This window comes from Cherax quadricarinatus, unplaced genomic scaffold (genome assembly GCF_038502225.1).
Source record: "Cherax quadricarinatus isolate ZL_2023a unplaced genomic scaffold, ASM3850222v1 Contig5532, whole genome shotgun sequence".
Classification (NCBI taxonomy): Eukaryota; Metazoa; Arthropoda; class Malacostraca; order Decapoda; family Parastacidae; genus Cherax; species Cherax quadricarinatus.
The window spans coordinates 9666-18392 of NW_027200558.1; the positions used below are offsets into that span (position 1 = coordinate 9666).

General features: G+C 39.2%; 1 long non-coding RNA gene across 1 annotated transcript; it reads right to left on the reverse strand.

Annotated features, from left to right (window-relative positions):
- Positions 1 to 2270: 2270 nt before the first annotated feature.
- Positions 2271 to 7232, reverse strand: LOC138852236 (uncharacterized). Its single transcript, XR_011391609.1, has 3 exons — positions 7061 to 7232; positions 4149 to 4235; positions 2271 to 3024 (listed from the first exon to the last, which is right to left on the reverse strand). It is a non-coding gene; the product is annotated as an uncharacterized lncRNA (long non-coding RNA).
- Between the last annotated feature and the right edge of the window lie 1495 nt (positions 7233 to 8727).

Below are 8727 nucleotides of genomic sequence, written 5' to 3' on the forward strand. Positions count from 1 at the left end.
GGTTTATTGTTGTTGAGCCCCATGCACAAATTCCATAGGTGAGATAGGGGTAAATAAGTGAGTGATATAGGGCCAGGAGGGCTGACTGTGGAACATAGTACCGTATCTTCGATAGTATGCCTACGGTCTTGGAAATTTTTTTGGAAATTTGTTGTATATGTGTTTGAAATTTGAGTCTATTATCAAGGTGGATTCCTAGGAATTTTCCCTCTGTGAGTTTTGTGATAGGTGATCCATTTATCATTATGTTAAGAGGGACATCTGCAGCTCTGTTACCAAACTGAATGTAGTAGGTTTTGTCAATGTTTAGAGTAAGTTTGTTGGTCCTCATCCAGGTTGATATTTTCTGTAATTCGGTATTTACAGTATTGGCTAGCATGACTGGGCTCGGGTGAGAGTAGACGTATGTAGTGTCATCTGCAAATAGTGTGGGTTTGAGTAGTTGCGATGCATTTGGTAGGTCATTTATGTATATGAGAAAGAGAAGAGGGCCTAGGACACTTCCCTGTGGGACACCAACTGTAATTGGCTGTGCGGAAGAGTTTGCCCCATTTGTGTACACATATTGGCTTCTGTTGCTGAGGTATGACTTTAGGTAGTTGAGGGAGTGCCCTCTTATACCATAGTGCGACAATTTTATGTGGAGCAAGTCATGGTCAACTGTATCGAAAGCTTTACGTAAGTCAATGAAGATCCCCAGTGGGACTTCTTTTTTCTCTATTGCTGTATAAATATGTTCTAGCATGTGGATAATAGCATCATTAGTATTTTTATTAGGCCTGAACCCAAATTGACAGGGGCTGAGTATGTTGTGGGAGATGAGGTAGGAATAGATACGCTTATGAATTAATCTTTCAAATATTTTAGAGAGATGGTGTAAGTTGGATATTGGCCTATAGTTATTCAAGTCTGTGTGGTCTCCTCCTTTATGGATCAGGGTGACCCTTGCTATTTTGAGAACTGTAGGAAAGGTAGAGGATTCAATGGATTTGTTAAAGAGTGTTGCAATGATTGGTGATAGCACCTGTGACACTTTTTTGTATATAATGGGTGGTAAGGTATTTAAATCTCCTGTCTTGTTTTTTAGTTTGTTGATAATAAGGGAGACTTCAGTTGGGTTAGTCGGAGCTAGGAACAGTGTGTTCGGGTAGTTGCCAGTGAGGTAGTCATTGGGTGGGGTATCTGAGCTTGGGATTTTATTGGCAAGGTTTTTTCCTATAGTGGAGAAGAAATCATTGAGTCTGTTTGCTGTTTCAGTTGGTGGGAGTTGGGGTTCATCTGGTTTTGTTAATTCAATTTCGCTATTTCGTGTTATCTTTTTTGTTCCTAGTATTTCTGATAGGGTTTTCCAGGTCTTTTTTATGTCACCTCATAAGTTGGATAATCTGTTCTCATAATACAATTTTTTAGCCCTTCTTATTAGGCTGGTTAGGATTGACGAGTAACGTTTTGTTTGGTCTCTGGTTATGTGGCCCATTCTGTACTGTTTTTCGTATAGGTGCTTTGTATTTATGGATTTGAGGATACTGGGTGTTAGCCAGGGACTGTTCAGTCTCTTTGCAGTCATCTGTTTAGTTTTTTTAGGGCAGTGCTTGTTATAGAGGTATTGGGTCTTTTTTAGAAAATTATTAATACATTCATCAATATCTGTATAGATTTCTAGCTCAGTGTGCCAGTGACTCAAGAAATCGTAATGACACGATTGCAAACAAACCATACCCCCGGCCGGGATTGAACCCGCGGTCATAGAGTCTCAAAACTCCAGCCCGTCGCGTTAGCCACTAGACCACACTAGCTGGAGATTCGTCTGTAAAAACTTGCATTTGTGGTCACAGAGGTGCCTGTGCTAACCTTCCTATGGTGTAGAAATACACCTAGTTGGATGAATCTTATTGTGGCTAGCTGGTCTAGTGGCTAACGCGACGGGCTGGAGTTTTGAGACTATGACCGCGGGTTCAATCCCGGCCGGGGGTATGGTTTGTTTGCAATCGTGTCATTACGATTTCTTGAGTCATGTTGACGGCAGTGAAGGGACTTGAGCTAGAGTTCGTCACGGCCACGCTAGCTGGAGATTCGTCTGTAAAAATTTGCATTTGTGGTCACAGAGGTGCCTGTGCTAACCTTCCTATGGTGTAGAAATACACCTAGTTGGATGAATCTTATTGTGGCTAGCTGGTCTAGTGGCTAACGCGACGGGCTGGAGTTTTGAGACTCTATGACCGCGGGTTCAATCCCGGCCGGGGGTATGGTTTGTATTTAATTCCCTATAATTTAATCCCACCCCTCTCCTGAACACCCTAGCATTTACTTCTTTTACAACCCCATCTATAAATATATTAAACAACCATGGTGACATTACACATCCCTGTCTAAGACCTACTTTTACTGGGAAGTAGTCTCCCTCTCTTCTACACACCCTAACCTGAGCCTCACTATCCGACAATACGTTAGGTAAAAGGATACGTGCAACTAATGCAACATTTTATCATGGCAACATTTAGCTCTTCAGGAGCTTTGTCAAGTCATAATGGCTTGACAAAGCTCCTGACATTGGTTTCACATGTGTCCTTTTTACTCAACATAGTAAATGTTGCTTTAGTTTCAAGTATGCCTACAGTTTATTTTGAACTCTACTTTTAAACTAGAATTTGTTGAATTCTGTGTAAAATTGGCCAAATTACCAACTTCTGGGCATTTTATAGGGTAGTTCATGCTTAATTTTCTTCCTTGCTTCACCAGCATCACCTATACTTTTTGATGCTATGATAAATATCCAGATGAGATGAGGTGATGAAAAGAAGGAAAAACTGAGTGATGTATACACTGACCCACGTGGAAGGCTGTTTGTTTGTATCACGTCATCCTCTTCACACTCTTCCCTGCACGGCTACAACTGTTAGGTGACTTTGACCTGCCTCACATGGGCTTGTAGGCCTGCTGCAGTGCTCCTTCTTTCTTATGTTCTTAACAATAGATTTCCTCAAAGTGTAGTGATAGGTCTCCCACCTGCCTGCTGTAGCACTCCTTAATGGAAATTAATTCTGCTCTGATGTGCATTAATGGAAATTTTCCACTTCTATTGGAAGTGAAAAGCTAAATTTAAAATTCAAAATAATGTTCAACTTTAGGTTTTCTACTGAATGCCTTCTGCATTATTGAACAAGTGCAAGAAACTACCCATTCAATGCTCAATTCTTACAAAGCTCAGAAGTCAGTAATCTGGCAATTTTACACAAAATTCCAGTTTCAAAAACACTAAGGATTCCAGCCACTAAAGCAACCTTTCCTCTGTTCATTAATCACATCCCCAGGCCTCTCCTATTTAACACCTGACTTCCATTTTGAATCCATCATACACAAAAATCAAAGTTTTCCCTATTTCTTGGCAAATGAAATATAACTAAGAATGCTTGGTGATGGTTTAGGCCACACCAATAACTGAAGCAGACCTAGTAAACCCCCACAAGGTAGATCAGTGGGCTAGGAAAGCCCCTGCCCTTCCTCACAATAACTGAAGCAGACCTAGTAAACCCCCACAAGGTAGATCAGTGGGCTAGGAAAGCCCCTGCCCTTCCTCACAATAACTCAACAAAAATCTAATATTTCTACCACTCTGAGGCCTATTTTAGGCCATTTCTAATATAAAACTGACCAAGATCATCTATTTCACTGGTATGTCTTAAGGGCTAAAAATTGGCACTAAGAACTTACCAATAAAACCATGTTTCATGGCTATTTTAACCCAAACACAAAGTCAAGAGGTTAGCTGTTCTATCATATACTGAGTGGAGGAATTTTTTATACAGCACAGATCCATTCCTTCTTGTCAAGGACAAAATTTACTGCTCATAGCATATTTGAGGGAGCTATGATTAAGATATACTTCTACTCAAGTGTCAATGACGTTAATAACACATCCACCTGGCACTGAAAGAGTTAAATACTTATGAGTCATTTGGTAGTTGAGTGATACTGAGGAATAGAAGAGGACCCAGAATGCTACCTCGTGGGACACTAATATTCAAGGAACCACACTAAGGCTTCTATAGGCAATTCAGGCCAACAATGCTAGTATTACTGTAGGTAAAATAAATGCTAAAAAATTTAGTTTAATAATCAAAATTCCATCATCAACCAAACATACTCACTTCAGTGTTTGGTGAACGGGGATCCAAAGAAAGCACTTTAAAAATTCGAGGAGTATCTTCACAACCTTTGTCAGGAGTGTTTGCAACCTGCTAAAAATAATGATTATGACTTTGTTGTCTAGTAAAATACTATTTTTAGAATACAGTGGACCCCCGGTTATTGGCCGGTTCAGTTATCAGCCAGTTTTACGGCGCCCGGTTATCAGCCGTTAATTCGGTTATCGGTCAAATGGGAGGCGTCCATCCGCCAGCTGGGGCCACTTGCGAGTCAGTTTGGCTTTGTCTCTGGGCGAGTGAGGAAGCTTCTGCTCATTCATCCAAACATTTTGCTATAATCCATTGTTTTTTTGTGGTTATTGATTGAGTGCAACTGCAAAATAAGCAACCATGAGCCCAAAGAAACACATTACCTAGTATATAAAAACATGAAATGTTTATATGCGTTGTATATTTAATAATAATCACTGGTACATTAAATGTCTTATTTTACATTAATATAGACATTTTAACCCTTTGAGGGTTTTGGTCGTACTAGTACGTCTTACGCGTAGGGGTTTTTGACGTACTAGTACTCATAAATTCTAGCGGCCTCAAATCTAGTGGGAGAAAGCTGGTAGGCCTTCATATGAAAGAATGGGTCTATGTGGTCAGTGTGCACAGTCTAAAAAAAATCCTGCAGCACACAGTGCATAATGAGAAAAAAAAAACTTTGACCATTTTTTTTTAATAAATCAGCGACTTTGCAGTGTATTTTCGTATGGTATTTATTGTTGTATTCTAGTTTTCTTGGTCTCATTTTATAGAATGGAAGACATATTACAGAAATTGAGATGATTTTGACTGGTTTTACAATGAAAGGTGCCTTGAAATTGAGCTCAAAGTAGCAGAAATGTTCGATTTTTACCAAACTTCAAAAGTAAACAAATCGTGCCAAGCGTGCAATACACGTCAACTGGTGAGTCTAATATTCTTTCACAAGTGCACCAATAATATTTATACCATTTTTTACACTAATGCAGTAGTCTGCATAACAGTAAATCTTATATTTTTTGTGAGAATAAAAATTCAAAGTGGAAAGCAAAAGAATATAAGAGGGGCCTTGAGACGTGACTAATGACTAGAGGAAATGTCATTTTAGTGCCAGGAATGTCTTTCTTGTTTATTCTGGACCCTATTCGGAAATTGGCATCTTTTGAAATTTGTGTGAAATTGGCAAAATTGCTAAATTCTGACCACTGTACTGGATAGTTGAATTTCATAAATGGGTGGTTTCTTGCACCCATTCGATAGAAAAAATGGAGTTCTAGCGAAATATTCATGTTTTTTGTCGACTAGTACAGTGAAATTGGCCGAAAATGGGGCTCAAAGTGGGCAAAATCGCCGATGCGTAAACATCGCCGAGACCGCTAACTTTGCGAGAGCATAATTCCGTAAGTTTTCTATCAAATTTCAAACTTTTGGTGTCTTTATGATCGGGAAAAGATTCTCTATCTTTTCATAAAAGAAAATTTTTTTTTTTTTTTAAATTTGGCCGACCCTGAGAACGAGTTTCGGAGAGGAGCCTGTCGACCCTCAAAGGGTTCGAGTCCCTCAAACACTGACTTTTACATACATTTAAACACCACAGTGAAATAATGCATGACAACAACCCATATACAATGACCATTCTTTGCTACCTTGTCAGGGAAAATTTTTTTTAACCCTTTGAGGGTCAACAGGCCCTCTCCGAAACTTGTTCTCAGGGTCGGCCAAATTTCAAAAAAAAAAAAAAAAAAAATTCTTACGAAAAGATAGAGAATCTTTTCCCGATCATAATGACACCAAAAGTATGAAATTTGATGGAAAACTTACGGAATTATGCTCTCGCAAAGTTAGCGGTCTCAGCGATGTTTACGCATCGGCGATTTTGCCCACTTTGAGCCCCATTTTTGGCCAATTCCACTGTACTAGTCGGCAAAAAACATGAATATTTCGCTAGAACTCCATTTTTCCTATCGAATGAGTGCAATTTCAACTATCCAGTACAGTGGTCAGAATTTAGCAATTTTGCCAATTTCACATAACTTTCAAAAGATGCCAATTTCTAAATAGGGTCCAGAACAAGAAAGACATTCCTGGCACTAAAATGACATTTCCTCTGTTCATTAGTCACGTCTCAAGGCCCTTCTTACATTCTTTTGCTTTCCACTTTGAATTTTTATTCTCACAAAAAATATAAGATTTACTGTTATGCAGACTACTGCATTAGTGTAAAAAATGGTATAAATATTATTGGCGCACTTGCGAAAGAATATTAGACTCACCAGTTGACGTGTATTGGACGCTTGGCATGATTTGTTTACTTTTGAACTTTGGTAAAAATCGAACATTTCTGCTACTTTGAGCTCAATTTCAAGGTACTTTTCATTGTAAAACCAGTCAAAATCATCTCAATTTCTGTAATATGTCTTCCATTCTATAAAATGAGACCAAGAAAACTAGAATACAACAATAAATACCATACGAAAATACAGTGCAAAGTCGCTGTTTTATTCCAAAAAATTGTCAAAGTTTTTTTTTTCTCATTATGCACTGTGTGCTGCAGGATTTTTTTTATACTGTGCACACTGACCACATAGACCCATTCTTTCATATGAAGGCCTACCAGCTTTCTCCCACTAGATTTGAGGGCGCTAGAATTTAGGCGTACTAGTACGTCAAAAACCCTGGGTCGTAAGCCGTACTAGTACGTCCGAAACCCTCAAAGGGTTAAACATTAAACTAGGCCAAAGTAAATACACTTACAACTTTTTGTTTCATTAAACACACATACCACCATATATCCATATTTACAGCGCTCTTTATACTGGGAATAACCATTGTGGTAAAATAAAAAAGTTTAACAAGGCAAAAATAATACTTCTCTTCCATACAGTAATGGGAGTTCTTGTTATGTAATCTGATGGGGAACGTGGGTCATAGGGCAGAACATGAGTGTGTTTGGGTGTTCCTTGTGTCTCTGGCTCCTTTGTCATCACCTCGACGTGTCTGCTGGTCAGTCCTCCCATGGTATTATCGAATCTGAAAATCACAAAAATAAACACATACAGTGGACCCCCGGTTTTCGGCTGTTGTGGAAATCAGCCTATTCAGAAATCGAGCACTTTTTTCAGCGAAATTTCCCCCCGATTTCGTGCATCCGCTCGGAAATCATTGGTACCAGACACATTCACCTGGGCCTCTCATACGTTCATGACTCACTCTTGGGCATGTTAAATGTCTTACTTTAAAGTTAATATATGCCGCCCGTCCCATTGTTTACCAGCTAGCCTCCGCGGTAACATTCAAGCATACACTCGGAATATTTCGTATTATTACAGTGTTTTCGGTGCTGTTTCTGGAAAATAAGTGACCATGGGCCCCAAGAAAGCTTCTAGTTCCAACCCTGTGGTAAAAAGGGTGAGAATTAGTATGGAAATTAAGAAAGATTTTGAAGGGTTTGGGGCTAACCCTGAGAAGCCTATGCCAGTTGTGGAATCCATTGTGCCTACTTCAAAAATTAAGGAAATGTGTGCACAGTGGGTTGAACTGCAAACCTTTATGGATGAAAATCACCCTGACACAGCTGTTGCAAGCCGTGCTGGTGACTATTTCAATGACAATGTTATGGCCCATTTTAGGAAAGTCTTGAAGGAACGGGAGGTACAGAGCTCTATGGACAGATTTGTTGTGCGACAGAGGTCCAGTGACTCTCAAGCTGGTCCTAGTGGCATTAAAAGAAGAAGGGAAGTAACCCCAGAAAAGGACTTGCTTCCTCAAGTCCTAATGGAAGGGGATTCCCCTTCTAAACAGTAAGAAGATAATGCTCTCCCCTCCTCCCATCCCATCAATCATCACCAGATCTTCAATAAAAGTAAGTGTCATGTAATTGTGCATGCCTTTTTCAGTTTGTGTGTACTAAAATTAACATTTTCATGTGGTAAAAAAAATTTTTTTTCATACTTTTGGGTGTCTTGCACGGATTATACAGTGGACCCTTGACCAACGATATTAATCCGTTCCAGAGAGCTTATCTTTAGGCGAATTTATCGTTAGTCGAATTAATTTTCCCCATAAGAAATAATGGAAATCCAATTAATCCGTTCCAGACAGCCAAAAGTATTTAATTTTTTTTTTTCATGAAATATACATTTCCCTACAAAGAAAACAATGAGACATGCACAATAACTACATAAATAAATGTTAAAATGACACTTACCTTTATTGAAGAGTATTGATGAGTGATGAGACACTGTTTTTCTTGAACACTCTGGGATTTTCAGAGTGATACATGAGTAAAGGCTTCACTTTGCAATCCCCACTAGCATTACAACAAAACATGAGAGTTAGCCTGTCTTTCATAGGCTTGTGTCCTGGGAGTGCCTTTTCCTCCTGAGTAATGTAGGTCCTGTTTGGCATTTTCTTCCAGAACAGGCCTGTTTCGTCACAATTGAACACTTGTTGGGGTTGGAATTTTTCAGCTTCACCATGCCTTATCACACTGTGTATGCCACTACGATTCTTAAATCTCTCAAACCAACCTTTGCTGGCCTTAAATTCA